Consider the following 20,832-nt stretch of genomic DNA (forward strand, 5'->3'; position numbering starts at 1 on the left):
GTGTCCAACTCTTTGTGACTCCATGGACTATACAATCTATGGAATTCTCCAGGCGAGAATACTTGAGTGGGTAGCCATTCCCTTCTCCAGGGGATCTTCCCAACTCAGGAATCAAACCCAGGTTTCCTGCATGGCAGGTCAATTCTTTACCAGCTGAGCCACCAGCACAGCAAAGGGACTGCATATACATGATTCTTTCTCCCCAAACCCTTTTCATTCAGGCTACTACATAACATGCAGAATTCTCTGTGCTATACAGTAGGTCTTTGTTGATTATCCAGTTTGATATAGCAGTGTGTACATGTCCATTTCAAACTCCCTAGCTATCCCTCCCCTCTCATCGTTCCACCCAGCAACCATAGGTCCATTCTCTAAGTCTGTGAGTCTATTTTGCAAACATGTTTATTTGTATCATTTCTTTTCATATTTCACATATAAGAGATGTCATAAATGATATTTCTCCTTTTCTGTCTGACTTACTTCACTCATATGACACTTTCTAAGTTCATCCATGTTGCTATAAACGGCATTATTCAAGAGATTTTTATTAAACCAGGCTCTTTTCTATGCTCCGGAGAGACGGCAGAGAACAACAATTTCCTGATTTATAGACACTCTGTTCTCATCAGGGATAAGCAAATAAGTAAATAAATATCCGGTATGCTGTTCGGTGGTGGAAAGATTTTGGAGGAAGTAAAGGAAGACGTCCTATCCAGTAGCATTGAATAGCCACATTCATTCTCCTTCTTAACACTAAAAACCCTGGACATAACACAATATTCCACAGATATTGGAAGATACTGAAAGGTAGAAAAAAGAAAGTAGACTGCCTAGGGACCACAGGGCTTAAGGCGAGTCATGACAGCAAGTTCCCTGGGCTTTCTTATTGCAGACTTTATATCCACTCAGAGAACTGAAGAAGCTTCCAATCTGAAACTGCCAACAGACGTACACAAAATATTCCAAGAAAAACTTATTCTTCTGAAACATGTATCTGCCATTTAACCCAGCAATTATACTCTTGGGCATTTGTCCCAGAGAAATGAAAACTCAAGTTCACATAAAAACCTCACACAAGTGGTCAGTGTGGCTTTATTGTTAATAGTAAAAAAGAAAACCAAAAACAATCTAGATGTCTGTCAGTGGGTTAAATAAACTGTAATACTCCATAAGATGGGAGATAACTCAGCACTGAAAAGAACAAACTATTGATACAATTTGGATAAATGTCCAAGGAAATATGCTGAAATAAAGAGCTAATTCCAAAGATAACCTACTATATGATTCCTTTTTTAGAAGTTTCCCTTTTTTATTGAAGTGTAGTTTTTTTCATGGAAAGACAGTTTATTTTAAATATAGGAGTGTTTATATGTCAATTCAAACTATCCCTCCTCCCCACCCTTACCCCGGGCAATCATAAGTTCATTCTCTAAGTCCATGAGTCTGTTTCTGTTTTGTAAATAAGTTCATTTGTATCTTTATATATTCCACATATAAGTGATATATATGATTCCATTTATGCAGCATTCTTGAAATGATGCAATTGTAGAAATGGAGAATAGATTAGTGGTTTTCAGGGGTCAGAGATGGGGGTGGAATGACATGGGGAGATGAGTGTGGCCATTAAAGTGTGACAAAAGGGATCCTTGATATGATGGATCTTGACTGTGTTAATGTCAGTATTCTGGTTGTGACACTGTTTTGCAGTCTTGCAACTTATTACCTTTGGGGAAACCTGGGTAAATGGTACGTGAGATTTCTTGATATTATTTATTATAACTTATTGTGAGTTTACAATTACCTCAAAATAAGAAGTTAAAAAAAATTAAGCAAAAGGGGAGACAGGATCCTAGGACAAAGTAGAGACAAAAAGTCCTATATTTCCCGGAGTTTGCTCTAATTCATGTCCATTGAGTCGGTGATGCTATTTAACCATCTCATCCTCTACCACTCTTTTCTTTTGCCCTCAATCTTTCCCAACATTATGGTCTTTTTCAATGAGTTGGCTCTTCGCATCTGGTGATCAAAATATTTGAGTATCATCTTCAGCATCAATCCTTCCAATGAATATTCAGGGACGATTTCCCTTAAGACTGACTGGTTTGATCTCCTTGCAGTCACTGTTACTATTCCTTTTCTTTTTAAGCATAGAAGGTTTCTAATTGTGTTTGGCATTCCTGGAATAGTCTTACTGATGCTTTTGCAAGTGTATAGTCAAATCAACCCTGCAAACTGAACAATCTCCAGAATTTCAAATTTTACATGCAGGAAATGTAATGATTCATTTTAAAATTTACATAGGAAATGGCAACCCACTCCAGTATCCTTGATTGGAAAACCCCATGGATGGAGGAGCTTGGCAGGCTACAGTCCATGGTGTCACAAAGAGTCAGGCACGACTGAGAGACTTCACTTCACTTCACTTGAAACCTTGGGAAGAATGGCCTAAAAAAACAAAGCACAGCAGTAGATGTTTGGGTCTATAATATTTACAATTTGAGCAATTACAACCACATATTACATGGTTTCTGTCAGTAAACATCAACACAGGCAATGCCCCTCACTTCTTAAGGAAACAGGCAGAGTTACAGACCAAGGGCACCACTACCCTGTTCAAGGGAAAAGAATGTGGCAAAATTAGGTAACATATTCTGCAGAAAGTTTCCTAATATACTTTTTGTCATCACCATCCTTTGAACATATTATCTACAGAAAAAGAATTCTAGCCAACCCATGATATTTTGGGTGAAACCACAGCATTCAGCATGCCATTCATTCCAGAGGAGTTTCTCCATGCCAGCCTATGTTTTCAATGACAGTCTCTAAGAAGCTAAATAAGAAAGACGAAGATCACATCTTGTCTTTTACACTTGAAAGGATTTTCCATGTTGTGATTATGAAGAGCAGGGAAGCAGAGAGTAAACATCCCAGATTCCTTTTCTTTCAGTTACTTATTCATTAAAGAAAATAATTATCAAATTCATTATACGTGCCAGGTCAGTGCTCAGAGCTGGTGAACAATGCACAGTTGGAGTCTCATGCTGTTTCCCGTCTAGGACTCTTCCCACTCACTTACTTATGCTTCTTGATCTGCAAAAGGTGAAAGTATACCAGTGAGCAAATGGCAACTACTAAGGAAATGTTCTAAGCAGTGGTCCTCATGAATTACGTTTTAAAAGGAACACAGCGCAAGTTCAAGTGTTCCAAGCACCAGACCTTCAATTCATTGTTTCTCTAAAACCTTAAGATCTTTTCAAAAGCAAATGGCTTATTAGAAAGTTAGAATATATCTTTACATTTCTTATTTAGTTGGAAAGTCATAGAAGGGGAGAATAAGGATTCTAGAATTTACCATCTGTTTTTGTTGACTTACAGGTAATTCATAATCTCAACTCCTGAGAAACCGACCTCATACAAAATGATAGGAACACACAGACCCCAAAGATACTCCTAAGACTGCCAGTGTAGAGTCTCATGGGGGAAATGTTTAAAACATGGAGCACCAACTTTGAATAGAATTGTCTTCTTAGAACACTTAGGAAGATGGGTGCTCCTCGGAATGATGAAAAATAATGACCTGCTGAGTAGGAGAGAAACCAACTTTGTTTAGACCAACAACTAACTTTCTTTTTTCTAGAGAAGTTTGAGTTGTCAAAGCTGGAAACAGTAAACTCTTCAAGGACAGAAATTGTGTTTTATTCAAACCTCCCCAACCCTGGCAACCCCTATGGTGTAGCAAGTGCTCAAGAAATTAAAGGAAGACAGGAAACTCTTTACTCTTTGACAGGGAAAAAGTTAAAATAATTGTATGTATAACCTTTTCCTTTCTGCACCCTCTATGGGACAATGTGTTTCTCCTCATTGGCTAGTCTCTGTTTGGCAGAGAAAAGAAGTGAGTGAATGAGCAGAATTAATGAAGGTGAGAGAGAACAGGGGCTCCTGCATGAGAAATGTAGAAATGGCTTGGAGCCATCTGAGGGAGAATGAGATGCGGTGGGTAGAAGGAGGAAACTGAGAAGGAACAGTCATTAGTCCCGTGCAAGTGAAGGCCGAAGGGAAGGGATAAACAAATAGGGCTGTGAAATGAAAATATCTCCTGCCATATTGATAAACAAGAAATGTCACAGCCATCAGTGATTTCTGGCATCCAAATGTAAATGAGGTCTCCCAAAACTTCCATCCAGGGGATGCTGCCATGCCCCACGGTGATTGCTGAGGAGCTGGGGAATGCAAGAAGCAAGGTGAACGAGGAAACAGCCTTGGCCGCAGATGGCCGAGGTGAATAGAAAGGAATGAATTCAGTGAGCCCAGAGGCTTGCAATGGCAACCCACTCCAGTACTCTTGCCTTGAAAATCCCATGGATGGAGGAGCCTGGTCGGCTGCAGTCCAGAGTGTTGCAAAGAGTCGGACACGACTGAGCGACTTCACTTTCACTTTTCAGTTTCATGCATTGGGAAGGAAATGGCAACCCACTCCAGTGTTCTTGCCTGGAGAATCCTAGGGATGGAGGAACCTGGTGGGCTGCGGTCTATGGGGTGGCACAGAGTCGGACACGACTGAAGCAACTTAGCAGCAGTAGCAGCAGAGGCTTTCGTCTTCCCATACATAGCATGCTACATTCCTTAACTTGATACTGCCTGCTCCCTTTTGTCATAAACTTGAATATAGCCTGACTCCAGGTCCTGCCTCCTTGGAGCAGTTTTCTCAGAGCTATTGAGATGCTATCTCCTGGGCTTAGAGTCCTAAACATTCCCACCAAATAAAATAACTCTCTACTTTCAGGCTGTGCCTATATTTTTTAGTCGACAAGGCCTTGAGATGAAAGAGGATTTCTGGGTGCTTCTCTCTCTTCTGTGCATTTTCTGCCCTCTCAGGAAAAGCCCAGGTTGAAGACTCACAATATGCAGCAGGGCTCCGGAGTTAGGTGACTGGGTGCTTGGCAGGGGGGTTTGGATGCCCCGGAGACTGTCCTAAAAATAAGAATAGGATGGTCCAGGTTTGTGTAGGCTACAGATGGCGTCTTACAGCACTTCACATTTGCCATTCCCAGGTGTGTGGCTCTGTGCTAGCCAAAACTTACACATTGTCAGCAAATAACTACTGTCCAAGAAAAAAAATCTAGAGTCCAATAGTAATGTCTGTTTACCTCCACGGGTCTACTTTAGAGGAGCTTGTCCTCTATGAGCTTGTTTAGATATGTGAGAAAATGACACCTCATGCATAGAATATGATGATGACATTTTATTCAGAATTGACTTACTCTTAGTAAATAATCTAAGAAGTCCAGCTGTTGCTCTGCCTTAACAGAAAGGGCCACCTAAGACAGCTCATTATATCCAGGAATTCACTTTGCAAAAAATGTGTTAAGATCATTTTAAATGCCAGATCCCTACTTTGACCAGTACATCAATCCTGAGCTGTTTCTCCATTAATATTGATTATTATTTATTCAACGTCTAAACAAGATCCAATTCCAGAAAATTCAACAAATCATTCTAAATTTAACAATCTCTTCTAAAGACCGTGTCTGACTCTGCAACCCTTTTGACTGCAGCCTGCCAGGCTCCTCTGTGCATGGGATTTTCCAGACAAGAATAGTGGAATGGGTTGCCATTTCCTCCTCCAGGGGGTCTTCCCAACCCAGGGATAGAACCTGTGTCTCCTGTGTCTCCTGCCTTGCAGGTAGATTCTTTACCACTGAGCCATCAGGGAAGCCTCTAAAGACCATAGGTATGGCATTTCACAATTCATTTTTTCACATTGAAAACCAAAGGGAAAACATATTTTAACTTCTGTAAATATGTAAAGAGTTCTCTCCTTTGACTACACACTTGGGGACCTGTTCCTCTGGACCTGAGTCAGGTCTCTCAGATTGTGTTGCTAATGAACCCAGGCTGCAGTAGTTCTTTTCCCAGAAGAAGCTCGGCTTTGCTGCTGAGCAACAGTCCATTACTAATGCACTTCCTTATCTCAAAGAGATTTACCCTGCCTCAGAGCAAGTTTTCATTCCCAGGCAGTGGGACCACACAGCTGCTGCCGGATATCCACCGAGTGTTTCACAAAAGCATTCCTGTGTCTGCGGTCCCGGAGCAAGTAGTTATAAAATGCTGTGTCTTTCTTTTCCCAGAAGTAAATTAGAGTTCTCTGCCTGGCCAGGAAGCGCTGGTGGCTTTCTCAGTTTGCACAAAAGAAAATGTCAGTCCCCAGCCTCCACTGAAGTCATCAACAGGTTGGATGCAAATAAAGAATTATTTTCAAGCACACAATACCTTTCTTTAGAGATATGGAGACAGCTTGCATGCAATTTAATTTCCGAATGCTACTGAAAAGTTCATACCTAACAAAAACAGTAAAAGCTTAATATTAATAGCTCCTGAAAGCAATGAATTTACTACAATGGTGTGTGTGTGTGTGTCTGGGTCTGGGCCTGTGTTTGTACAATTATGCCAATACTGTTGCAGGAAGGCGGATCCCTTCCAGGGCCCGAAACTGGGCTCTTGTCTAATGGTCGGAAATGAATTGTCCGAGGAGACACATGTGCTGACAAAGCAAGAGACTTTATTGGGAAAAGGCACCCGGGTGAAGAGCAGTAGGGTAAGGGAACCCAGGAGAACTGCTCTGCCGCGTGGCCCACAATGTCGGGTTTTATGGTGATGGGATTAGTTTGCGGGTGGTCTTTGACCAATCATTCTAATTCCGAGTCTTTCCTGTGGCACACGCATCGCTCAGCCAAGATGGATGCTAGCAAGAGGGATTCTGGGAAGTGGACGGACACGCGGTGTCTTCTTTAGACCTTTCCCGAACTCTTCCGGTTGGTGGTGGCTTATTAGTTCCCTATTCCTTATCAGGATCTCCTGTCATAAAACAACTCATGCAAATGGTTACTATGGTACCTCCCCAGGGTCGGTGGTTTCAATCAGTGTGCTTCCCCTAACAATACTGCATTTCTGCAGGATAAATTCCTAAGAAATTGAGTTGCTGGATCAAAGGCCATTCATATTTAATGTTTTGAAAATGATTGCCAAATGACTGTCCAAAGAAGTTGATACCAACTTACACTCCCTTTGAAAAAGTTGCCCAGGTCCTTGCCAACAATAGATAATGCCAAGCTTTTAACCTCATGCATATGAAATAGTATCTCATCATTGTTTAGATTGGCATCTGTTAAATTAGTGTAAAAAAAAAATTAGTGGTGAAGTTGAGCCTCTATTCATAAGTTTCCTATAATTGCTATTTTCTTTTTCTTTAAATCACTTATTCAAATCCTTTGCAGGCCATGTTCTAAAGTATTGTTCATCTTTTTCTTGTTGATTTGCATGAGCCTTTTATATATTAAGGTATTTTCTCTTTGTTATATGTAATGCAAGTAATTTTTCTTCATGGTGGCATTATATTTGTCTATTTCTTTTGTTGCTCCATGCAAAATTTTTTAATTAATTAATTTTTTATTGAAGGATAATTGTTTTACAGAATTTTGTTGTTTTCTGTCAGACCTCAACATGAATCAGCCATAGGTATACATATATCCCCTCCCTTCTGAACCTCCCTCCCATCTCCCTCCCCATCCCACCCCTCTAGGTTGATACAGAGCCCTTATTTGAGTTTCCTGAGCCATATAGCAAATTCCCTTTGGCTATCTATTTTACATATGGTAATTTAAGTTTACACGCTACTCTTTCCATACGTCTTTCCATTCATCTCACCCTCTCCTCCCCTCTCCTCATGTCCATAAGTCTATTTTCTATGTCTGTTTCTCCATTGCTGCCCTATAAATAATTTCTTCTAGATTCCATATATATGCATTAGAATACGATATTTATCTTTCTCTTTCTGATTCACTTCACGCTGTATAATAGGCTCTAGGTTCATTCACCTCATTAAAACTGACTCAAATGCATTCCTTTTTATGGCTGAGTAATATTCCATTATATATATGTATCACAACTTCTTTATCCATTCATTTGTGAATAGACATCTAGGCTGCTTCCATGTTCTAGCTATTGCAAATAGTGCTGCAATGAACAATGGGATACATGTGTCGTTTTCAATTTTGGTTTCCTCAGGGAATATGTCTAGGAGTGGGATTGCTGGGTCATAAGGCGGTTTTATTCCTAGTTTTTAAAGGAATCTCCATACCGTCTTCCATAGTGGCTGTGTCAATTTACACTCCCACCAACAGTTACTCTGTGCAAAATTTTTATGGAGCCAAATGTATCAGTCTTTTCTTTTGTGATGTCTGGAATTTACAGTATATTTAGAAAATATTTTCATAATTTGGGAAGTTCTATAAAAGTTACCTATTTGGTTTACAATACTTTTGTGGCTTAATTTTTTGCACTTAATTTAATCATGTTTCACTTTCTAATTTAATTGCTTTGGCCAAGTGTTTAGAATATTAAACAACAGAGGGCTAAGTGAGTATCCTTGTCTTCTCCTGAATTTAAAGGAAATGCTTTTGGTTTTTATAGCTAAATAGCAGTTGGTAATTTAGGTTTGAATATTGCCTTTGTTGTTGTGGTTTAGTCACTAAATCATATTCAGCTCTGTGACCCCATGGATTCAGATCAGTTCAGTTCAGTCCCTTAGTCGTGTCCGACTCTCTGCGACCCCATGAATTGCAACATGCCAGGCCTCCCTGTCCATCACCAACTCCAGGAGTTCACTCAGACTCACATCCATCGAGTCAATGATGCCATCCAGCCATCTCATCCTCTGTCATCCCCTTCTCCTCCTGCCCCCAATCCCTCCCAGCATCAGAGTCTTTTCCAATGAGTCAACTCTTCACATGAGGTGGCCAAAGTACTGGAGTTTCAGCTTTAGCATCATTCCTTCTAAAGAAATCCCAGGGCTGATCTCCTTCACAATGGACTGGTTGGATCTCCTTGCAGTCTAAGGGACTCTCAAGAGTCTTCTCCAACACCACAGTTCAAAAGCATAATGGATTACTAGGATTCAAATGCCAATTCTATTTCTGACCTAATACATGGCTCAGGACAAATTTCCTGACATTTCAAAACCTAAAGATTTATATCTGTTAAATTGGGATATCCATACTTCCAAAATCTGGGTTTTCACTTTTCTCTGTTCTCTTTGTCAAGTATTAAAATTACTGTTATGTCAGTTTCATTGTATAAATTTGGAAGCCACTAGACTTCAATTGATGCTTTTGAACTGTGGTGTTGGAGAAGACTCTTGAGAGTCCCTTGGACTGCAAGGAGATCCCACCAGTCCATCCTAAAGGAAATCAGTCCTGAATATTCATTGGAAGGACTGATGTTGAAGCTGAAGCTCCAACACTTTGGCCATCTGATGCCAAGAACTGACTCATTCGAAAAGACCCTGAAGCTGGGAAAGATTGAAGGCGGGAGGAGAAGGGGATGACAGAGGATGAGATGGTTGGATGGCATCACTGAATCAATGGACTTGAGTTTGAGTAAACTCCAGGAGTTGGTGGTGATGGACAGGGAGGCCTGGTGTGCTGCAGTCCACGGGGTCGCAAAGAGCTGGACATGACTAGCGACTGAACTGAACTGACTGAGGATTCAAAGGCTTCCCTGATAGCTCAGTTGGTAAAGAATCTGCCTGCAATGCAGGAGACCTTGGAAGAGTGAGGGAGCTGGCCTCTGCTGTGTGCCTTCATGTTCCTCATCTCCCTGAGCTACTACCTCTGAGATGTAGGCACCATCCTTTCCCTTTGGGAAAAATAAACTAAGATAAAATGAATTCCCTGGTAGCTCAGCTGGTAAAGAATCCACATGCAATACAGGAGACCCTGGTTCAATTCCTATGTCTGGAAGATCTGCTGGAGAAGGGCTAGGCTACCCACTCCAGTATTCTTGGTCTTTCCTTGTGGCTCAGCTGGTAAAGAATCCATCTGCAGTGTGGGAGACCTGGGTTCAGTCCCTGGGTTGGAATGATCTCCTGAAGAAGGGAAAGGCTCCCCACTCCAATATTCTGGACTGGAGAATTCCATGAACTGTATAGTCTATGGGATCACAAAGAGTCAGACACAACTGAGCGACTTTCATTTTCTTTTCTTTCTCTAGGCTTCAAACAGTATAAATATAATCAGAATCATATTTTCTTTGAAATCTGAAAAGTATTTTGGGTTTGACAATGTAGGCAATAGCCCTTTAAGAAGTTTCACCATTTATTTTACTTTTGTTGATCTCTTTAAATTTTGTTTTGTATCCAATGTAATTTCTCTTCTTTAATTTCAGCTTTTGTCTGAGGCTTCTCTTTTTTTCTTAGTAAATATAACTAAAAGCTTGTCAATTTTATCCATCTTTTATCCAAGCAAGTTTTATTATCTATATTTTTCTAGAAAATCAACTTAATCAAGGTTTCAAATTCATTAGCACAAATCAATAAATATATCCTATTAAACATTTTTTTTTTTTTTTCCTGGCCCTGTAACTGAATTACTATCAGTTCAGTTCAGTCACTCAGTTGTGTCCGACTCTTTGCAACCCCATGAATCACAGCATGCCAGGTCTCCCGGTCCATCACCAGCTCCCGGAGTTCACTAAAACTCACATCCATTGAGTCGGTGATGCCATCCAGCCATCTCATCCTCTGTCGTCCCCTTCTCCTCCTGCCCCCAATCCCTCCCAGCATCAGAATCTTTTCCAATGAGTCAACTCTTTGCATGAGGTGGCCAAAGTACTGGAATTTCAGCTTTAGCATCATTCCTTCCAAAGAACACCCAGGACTGATCTCCTTTAGAATGGACTGGTTGGATCTCCTTGCAGTCTAAGGGACTCTCATGAGTCTTCTCCAACACTACAGTTCAAAAGCATCAATTCTTTGGCGCTCAGCTTTCTTCACAGTCCAACTCTCACATCCATACATGACCACTGGAAAAACCATAGCCTTGACTAGACGGACCTTTGTTGCAAAGTGATGTCTCTACTTTTCAATATGCTATCTAGGTTGGTCATAACTTTCCTTCCAAGGAGTAAGCGTCTTTTAATCTCATGGCCGCAATCACCATCTGCAGTGATTTTGGAGCCCCGAAAAATAAAGTCTGACACTGTTTCCACTGTTTCCCCATCTATTTCCCATGAAGTGATGGGACCAGATGCCATGATCTTCGTTTTCTGAATGTTGAGCTTTAAGCCAACTTTTTCACCCTCCGCTTTCACTTTTATCAAGAGGCTTTTTAGTTCCTCTTCACTTTCGGCCATATATACAGTGCTAATTTTCTGTGTTTATGTGTTCCCTCCCTTTTTATTAATAAGCTTAGGTAGTTGCAGCAGACTTTCCATGGAATTTACAGTGAACAAGTTCTGAAATTTGTCTGTTCTATCTTTTTCTTTTTTCTGTATTTATTTTTTCTTTTGGATTTTATTTTCATTTTTGGTTATTATTTTTCTTATTTCTGGAGGTTAATTTTTGACTAATTTATGTCATTATTTCTCATTTAGCAATGTAAAGTTTACACCTATGAATTTTAACTTGGGAAACAATTCTGTTAGTGTCGCATAGATTTTTAAAAATTATTTATTTATTTATGGCTGTGCTCAGTCTCTGTTGCTGCTCAGGCATTTCTCTAGTTGCGGCAAGTGGGGGCCACTTTCTAAGTGCACGGGCTCCTCAATGCAGTGGCTTCTTTTGTCACGAAGCATGGGCTCTAGAGCATGCAGGCTTTAGTATTTGCGGATCCCAGAATCTAAAGCACAGGTTCAATAGTCGTGGTATAGTGACTGAGTTGCTCTCTGGCACATGCGATCTTTGACCAGGGATAAAACGCTTGTCTCCTGCATTGGCAGGCAGATTCTTTACCACCGAACCACCAGGGAAGCCCTCATAGCCTTTTAAAAACAGCTTTTTTGAGATATAGTACTGACAAACAATATACAAACTGTATATATTTAAAGTATACAGTTTAAGTTTTGACATATACACTTATGGAGCCATCACCACAATTAAGACAATGAAGAAAAAAAAATTTTTTTTTTTTAAGTAGTGCTACACGTACTGCTTGACCAAGATAATCACGGGTGTGATCACTCACCTAGAGCCAGACATCCTGGAATGTGAAGTCAAGTGGGCCTTAGAAAGCATCACTACGAACAAAGCCAGTGGAGGTGATGGAATTCCAGTTGAGCTATTTCAAATTCTGAAAAATGATGCTGTGAAAGTGCTGCACTCAATATGCCAACAAATTTGGAAAACTCAGCAGTGGCCACAGGACTGGAAAAGGTCAGTTTGCATTCCAATCCCAAAGAAAGGCAATGCCAAAGAATGCACAAACTACCACACAACTGCACTCATCTCACATGCTAGTAAAGTAATGCTCAAAATTCTCCAAGCCAGGCTTGAGCAATATGTGAACCGTGAACTTCCAGATGTTCAAGCTGGTTTTAGAAAAGGCAGAGGAACCAGAGATCAAATTGCCAACATCCATTGGATCATCAAAAAAGCAAGAGAGTTCCAGAAAAACATCTATTTCTACTGTATTGACTATGCCAAAGCCTTTGACTGTGTGGATCACAATGAACTGTGAAAAATTCTGAAAGAGAAGGGAATACCAGACCACCTGACCTGTCTCTTGAGAAACCTATATGCAGGTCAGGAAGCAACAGTTAGAACTGGACATGGAACAACAGACTGGTTCCAAATAGGAAAAGGAGTACCTCAAGGCTGTATATTGTCACCCTGCTTATTTAACTTCTATGCAGAGGACATCATGAGAAACGCTGGGCTGGAAGAAGCACAAGCTGGAATCAAGATTGCTGGGAGAAATATCAATAACCTCAGATATGCAGATGACACCACCCTTATGGCAGAAAGTGAAGAGGAACTAAAAGCCTCTTGATGAAAGTGAAAGAGGAGAGTGAAAAAGTTGGCTTAAAGCTCAACATTCAGAAAACGAAGATCATGGCATCTGGTCCCATCACTTCATGGGAAATAGATGGGGAAACAGTGGAAATAGTGTCAGACTTTATTTTTGGGGGCTCCAAAATCACTGCAGATGGTGACCGCAGCCATGAGATTAAAAGAGGCTTACTCCTTGGAAGGAAAGTTATGACCAACCTAGATAGCATATTGAAAAGCAGAGACATTACTTTGCCAAGAAAGGTCCGTCTAGTCAAGGCTATGGTTTTTCCTGTGGTCACATATGGATGTGAAAGTTGGACTGTGAAGAAAGCTGAGCGCCAAAGAATTGATGCTTTTGAACTGTAGTGTTGGAGAAGACTCATGAGAGTCCCTTGGACTGCAAGGAGATCCAACCAGTCCATTCTAAAGGAGATCAGCCCTGGAATTTCTTTGGAGGGAATGATGCTAAAGCTGAAACTCCAGTACTTTGGCCACCTCATGCAAAGAGTTGACTCATTGGAAAAGACTCTGATGCTGGGAGGGATTGGGGGCAGGAGGAGAAGGGGACGACAGAGGATGAGATGGCTGGACGGCATCACCAACTTGCTGGATGTGAATTCGGGTGAACTCCTGGAGTTGGTGATGGACAGGAAGGCCTTGCATACTGCGATTCATGGGGTCGCAAAGTGTCGGACACGACTGAGCGACTCAACTGAACTGAAACATACTGCAAAAAGAACCCTTGCTTACAGTACGAGAGCTGAAATGAGACAAGAGAGCAGTTCTTTGCTGAATCTCAACTGAGAATGTGTATATTAGGAGATTCGACTCTCTCTGCTTCTCCTATTGATTAGGGAATTGCTAGCAAATTTTAGCCAGTAGACAAATTCACAAAAATGGCATTCACAAATTATGAGATCAAGTGTATTGCTGGATTGATTTTCTAAAATTTTATTTAGAATTTTTGTACTCATAATCATGAGATATATTGATCTGTAGTTTCCATAGAATATCTCAGATTTTGGTACTGGGAAATGATAACACCATAATGAGTTAAGTGTACCTTCTTCTTCAATTTTCTGGAAGAAAATGTATATGTTTTGCATTATTTCTTTCTTAAATATTTGGTAGAATTCACCATTGAAGTCATTCTGACATAGAGCTATCTTTGTGGGAGGGATTTATGTGTATACATGTGTATGAAGGAGCACCATATTATTTATTACTTCTTTAAAAAAATAGACATTTTATCTTTCAACAGTTTTAAATTTACAGAAATCTTGCAAAGATAGTACCAGGAGTTCCCATAAAACTCATGCCCAGTTTTCTCTAATATTACATCTTACAGAGTATATTTGTTGTAATTAATGAACAAATATTGATGCTATTAATAAGCACACACTTTAATCATATTTCCTTAGTTTTTACCTAATGTCCTTATTTTTCTATTCCAGAATCTCATCCAGGATATGAAAGTAAGGAGGGAAAGATTTTAATTACAAAATAAATTTCTATAGTAGACACTGGGCTATTCAGATTATCTGTTTCCTCTTGTGTGATTTTAAGTAGTTTGTGCCTATCAATAAATTTGTGCATCTCATCCGAGTTGCTGAATTTGCTGACAGAAAGTTTTTCATAGCATTCCGTTACAATAAATTTATTACATTTTGATTCTGTGCTAACATGAGATCTCTCATTCCTAACATTGATAATTTGTGTCTTTTCTCTTTTTCTCTTATTAAATGTGATTCAAGATTTATCCATTTTATTGATTTTTCTCCAAGAAAGAGCTTTTAGTTTCACTGATTTTTCTCTTTTTTTTTTCCCATTTAGTTGATTTCTGTTCTGTTCTCTATTGTGCTTATTTTTTTGTTTCCTTCGCTATTTTATTTAATTTCTTAAAGTGGAATCTCAGATAATTTATTTGAGACCTTTTTTTTTCTAATATAAATATTTAGTACTATAAATGTCTTACTAACTACTGTTTTAGTATCATTTCACAAATTTTAATATGTTGTTTTTTAAAATTTTCATTCAGTTTAAAACACTGTCTACATTCTATTTTGCTCTTTTCTATGAATCATGGCTTATTTAAAAGTGCAGTAGGTAGTTCCTAAGTGCTTGGTGATTTTCCAGGTGTTTTCCTTTCCTTGATTTAATTTAATTCTATTGTGATTTGTGAATATAAAATATGCATGACTCGCATCTTTTAAAACTTATTCAGACTTGTTTAAAGTCCACAATGTCATTATCATGGTAAATATTTTGTGTGCACTTAAAGAATATGCTTTCAGCTGTGTGTGTGTAAAATATTCTATGAATTTCTATTGGGTTCAGTTAGTTGACTGTGTTGTCTTCTGTGTACCACTGATTTTTAGCCTCCTTCTTCTATCAGTTATTGAGAGAGGGTATTGAAACCCTAACTAAAGCTATGAATTTGTCTATTTCTCTTTGCAGTTTTGTCTTTGCTTTCATGTTTTGAAGTTCTGCTATTTGGGGGCATATATGTATAAAATTATTATGTCCTCCTAGTGAAGTTGCCTCTTTATCATTCTGAAATTACCTTTTTGATATTGTTTTGATATTTACCTGTTTTGATATTGTTCTTTATTCTGAAATCTACTTTTTCTGATATTAATATAGCTAATTCAGATTTCTTTGATTAGGGTTCATGTGATATCTTTTCATTACTTTTATTTTTAATATATTTGCATCATATTTAAAGTGTGTTTCTAGAGGCTAGATGCAGCACCCAATAAATTGTAGGATTTTTAGATAGAAGAAATGTTATCTGAGATAATCTTATCTGTATCCCATGTGATACTATAAAAAATTTTTATATTATAAATTATATATTTATATTTATATTATAAATTATATATATAATATAATATATATTATATTATATATGTTTTTATAATATAAATAAATATATATATAATATATATTTTATATTATAAATTATAAATTTATATTTATATTATAAATTATATATATAATATAAATATTATAAGTTCTAACCTCTAGAACTTAAAAACATGTGAAGAACATCCTCTAATAAGTAACGAAGAATAAAAAATAGGAAAAAAAAAACAGCCATCAAAAGGCTATGGAGAGATTATGCTAGATCTCTGGGGAGTCTTGAGTATCAGAAATATATAGAAAAAAACCCAAGTAACCAAAAAATAAATGCATAGCTTCAAAATGTAAGTTTCATAACATAAATATCAAAATACTTAGAAATTTTTTGTTATATAAAAAATGAAATATTTGAAAAAATCTTTCATTAAAATTCAGTGACATGTTAAAAAAAATAAATAAATAAAGTGGTTTCTTGGAAGCATCATATACATGTATTTGAGTACATTGTATAAGGTGCATTGCTCTTTTTAACCCATTCTAAATTTTTGTCTTTTAATTGGAGTGTTTAGGTCAAGTATATTTAATGGAAATGGTACAGTTAGATTTAAACACTTTATGTTGTTATTTGCTCTGCTAAATCTGTCTTCTTTCCCTTCTTCTCTTTTTCCTACCTTCATTTGCATTAATGAATACTTTTGGTGATTCTATTTATTTCCTTTGTTGATTTGTTAACCATAATGCTTTGTTTTACTATTCTAGTGGTTGCTTTAGGCTTTATAATGTGCAGATTTAATTTATTACCAACTGCCTTAAAGTGATATTATTCTACCTCACAAACAGTATGAGAATTTGCAGTGATATACTTCTATTTCTCTTCTCTTTCATGATATTATAACACATTTTATACAAACCCTATACTGCATTGCTATTATTTTCATTCAAACGGACAATTATATTTACAAACATTTAGATAAGAAGAAAAATATATTGTAGGGACTTCCCTGGTGGTTCAGCGGTTAAGACTCTGGGCTCCCACTGCAGTGGGCACAGATTTGACCCCTGGTCAGGGAACTAAGCTCTCTCACATGTCAGGCGGTATGGCCAAAAAGTGAAAAAAAAAAAATGTTTTAAGTTTCCTCATATAGTTTTCATTTTTCATGCTTTCATTCCTTTTTGTAGATCAGTACTTCAGTCTAAGTTGTACAAGTTCTTTGTATATTCTTTATGTGCTCTGGATACTGGACTCTTCACAGATACATTATTTGCCATTACTTTCTCCCATTCTGTATGTTGTCTTTTCACTTTCTTGATAATGTTCTTTATTGCACAAAAGTTTTTAATGTTGATGAAGCTCAGTTTATCTATTTTTTCTTTTGTTCCATTGTCTTTAGTCTTGTATCTAAGAATCTGTGGCCAAATCCACAGATTTGGGTTTGCAGACTTATCCTTATATTTTCTTCTAAGATTTCTATGAATTTAGCCCTTACATTTAAGTTGATGGTGCACACTGAGTTCATTTTTATGTATGGTGTGGATTAGTGGTCTAAGTTTATTATTTTGTGTGAAAGAATTCCAGTTGTCCCAGAACCATTTGTCAAAAAGATTATTCTTCCTCCAAGGGAATCATATTGGCACCTCTCTGTTTCATATTATTAACCTCTTGTTTCTTTCTAAGTGCAGAATGTGATCTTTACCAGTTTTATTTTTGTGATCTATTTAAAATTCTTTGTGGCCTCTTTGTGGTCAGTTTTTATAAATGTTTCATGAGTGTAGTGTTGAATAGATGCTTAAAAGTAGACATACTAGATCTCTTCCTTGAGTTCTTTTTTTCTCTCAGTATCCCATGTTTGCTTTAATTTCTTTGACATTTTAGATGAAAATCATTTGATTTTTTTTTTCTTTTGCTTGGAACAGTTTTTATCTTGAAATGTATTTTTAACATATTAAAAAGCAACTAGCTTTTATTCATAATGTTAGATTTATACTTTTTCCAGCATTATTGGAGCATAATTGCAATTGAAGTGTACTCTTTATTATTATATTTATTTACTTTATTATTAAATATTTGTCTATAAGAAACAAGTTTATGTATATATAATACACAAACTTAAGTCACATTTAATACAAATTATTAATAGTGTTGCTTAAATTTTCTGTATTTCTTATTTTGGTAGGTATTTGTACTTTGTGATATACTGAAAGAAATGGGTTATCTCCTATTATACTTTAATTTTATGTACTTCTTCTTTTTGTATCTTGAGTAGATCTTTTCTTTTGTGTTTTGTTGATACATATTATTTGGTCCATAAAGTCCCCTGACATTTTAACCTTTATTGTGACTATACCCTGCATTATTGAAAAGTGAGTTAATTTATAAACGTAATGTCTTTTGTTTTAAATTCAAATATTACTGCCATTGATATAATAGCATGATTCATCTTATTTAACCTTTAATTTCAAGCTTGTATATTTTAATATATCTCTTACTTTGGCGTGCAATTGTATTAGCTTTTGGATCTAACTAAGGAGTTAGGTCCTTTAACAAATTTGATATCTATAGCTGTAATACATATATGTGATATATATGTAAAATTTAATGTTTTATTTACTTTGACTGTGTATGTGTGAGTGTGTATGTGCTTAAGTGAATGATGTGTTTGGAGAGGGGTGTACTTATTTTCCTCTTGGTAATTTAGAAGTTTTATTGTTTCTTTTTATTTCTTCTAGTGGTTACTTTGTGTGTATACACACACAGTCACACACACACATATGTGTGTGTGTATATATATATATATATATGCCAACATCTTTATTAATGCACAAATTTCAGAATCAACTGTTCTCATACCATGAAAGATTAGATATTTAATCTTAATAGATGCAGCATTTTCCAATATGGCTTCAGTTTTGGAATTCTGCATTAAATTCAGCAGTTGGGTTTGATTTATCAACCATGTTTTTTTTTAAGGACACAGAGATGCTATATGCACTAAGAATATAAGCTTAAGAAAGTATTTCTCTTATCTTTTAAGTAAAGGATAATTTGAATACATAACATCTGGAGTCAGGTTTTTTCTCCTCAAGTCATCAGTATGTGTCTCCACTGTATTCTGCCACTGAAAATAATTATTTTCAAAAATACACTGAAGTCAGTCCATTTTCTTTCTTCTAAGCAACTTGAGTTTTTTTCCTCACACTTTTATCCTTGAAGTCCCAGCACCACCAGAACTTCAATATGTTTTTCAGAAATCCCAATTACACACGTGTTGACTTTTCTTAATCTCTCCATTTAAAAATAAACATTTTTATTCTCTCCAAAACTTTTTCTAGTTTTCCATGTTGTTTATGTGATCTTTTTAAAGCTGTTTTTGCCTTGAGTCTGTTTCCAACAGTCTCTATTTTTACTCTTGCAGCTTCTAATGTGGTTTTCATTAATGTAATGGTTCTATGTTATCTTAAATTTCCTTTCTCATCAAACCTTCCAACTCAATTTTAACTTTTTCTTATTAACCTTTATTTAAAAAATTTCTTCCTTGAGCTCTTTTTTTTTTTTCTCTCAGTGTCCGATGTTTAATTTCGTTGATATTTTAGGTTACAATCATTTGAATTTTTTCTTATGCTTGGAACAATTCTTATCATGAAATGTATTTTTGACATATATTAAAAAGTAAATAGCCTTTATTCACGGAGAAGGCAATGGCACCCTACTCCAGTACTCTTGCCTGGAAAATCCCATGGACGGAGGAGCCTGGTAGGCTGCAGTCCATGGGGTCGCCAAGAGTCGGACACGACTGAGCAACTTCACTTTGACTTTTCACTTTCATGCATTGGAGAAGGAAATGGCAACCCACTCCAGTGTTCTTGCCTGGAGAATCCCAGGGACGGGGGAGCCTGGTGGGCTGCCGTCTATGGGGTCGCACAGAGTCGGACACAACTGAAGCGACTTAGCAGCAGCAGCAGCAGCAACCTTTATTCATGATATTAGATTTATATTTTTTGCAGCATTATTAAAGTATAGTTGCAATTGAAATATACTCCTTATTATTGCATTTATTTACATCACTAGCCCCCAGGGGACTGACAGCAACAGATGGGAGGGTAGTATTTACATACAGATCTGGTGTTATATATTTATGCTCATAAATCATCTTTGAAAGAGGGAAATTCCATTTAGGCTTATAATATTTTCCATGGATAGAGTTGCCAGATGCTGGAGACTAAGCCAGATCAGATTGAAACTTCAATTCAGGTGTGCTTCATTGAAATACTTTTTAGCTTGTCTGTTGAGTCATCTGCCCTTGAAGGTATGTTCGAGGTCTGGTGGAGCTGCGCCCCTAGGGAGGGGAGTCCGCACACCTTATAGAATCCTTTCTTGCTTGTGTTTTCTCAGACAGCTGTGGTCCTCATCTGTATAGGCTGAAAGCTTCTTGCTTCAAAAGTTCGTTCCCTATCTTTAATGGTTGTTGTTCTTTAGTCACTAAATCGTGTCCAACTCTTTTGCAACCTGCCAGGCTTCTCTGCCCATGGGATTTCCCAGGCAAGAATACTGGAGTGGGTAGTTATTTCCTCTACAAGGTATCTTCTCAAACTAGGAATCAAACCCTCATCTCCTGCATTGGCAGGGGGATTCTTTAGCAGTGTACCACATGGGAAGCTCATCTTTAATGGTAAGTCAACATAAATACATTTATTCTAACCCTCTTCTACTTTCTCTCTCTTTTGCTAAATTTTCTTTTTAGTCCCTTTTCTCCCGCATCTCTGTCCATTGTTTTGCCATCTGGCTTATTTCTTTGAGTGCATAACACAGAGATAATTACTCCTGTGACAGTTATTTTGAGTCCAAATACCAAAGTACAAGTCATAAATACCCTCAATTTTTCATACACACTTCCTTTTAAAGACTGGCAGGCTACAATCCATGGGGTCCAAAGAGTTGGACATGACTGAGTGACTAAACAAGAACTGAGTTTTCTGCTTTATACTGTTTTCCTGGACTCTGCACCACCTTTCCCACCAAATCTCCAGAAAAATCTTAATATATGTCTTGAAATAAACAGGTGTTCCTGTGTCTCATCTTCATTTCCACATAATGCCTTAGGTTATGAAATTTTATTTGTTCTCCCTAAGTTCACAGTGTACTACTAAGA

This window comes from Bos mutus, chromosome 8, assembly GCF_027580195.1.
Source record: "Bos mutus isolate GX-2022 chromosome 8, NWIPB_WYAK_1.1, whole genome shotgun sequence".
Lineage (NCBI taxonomy): Eukaryota > Metazoa > Chordata > Mammalia > Artiodactyla > Bovidae > Bos > Bos mutus.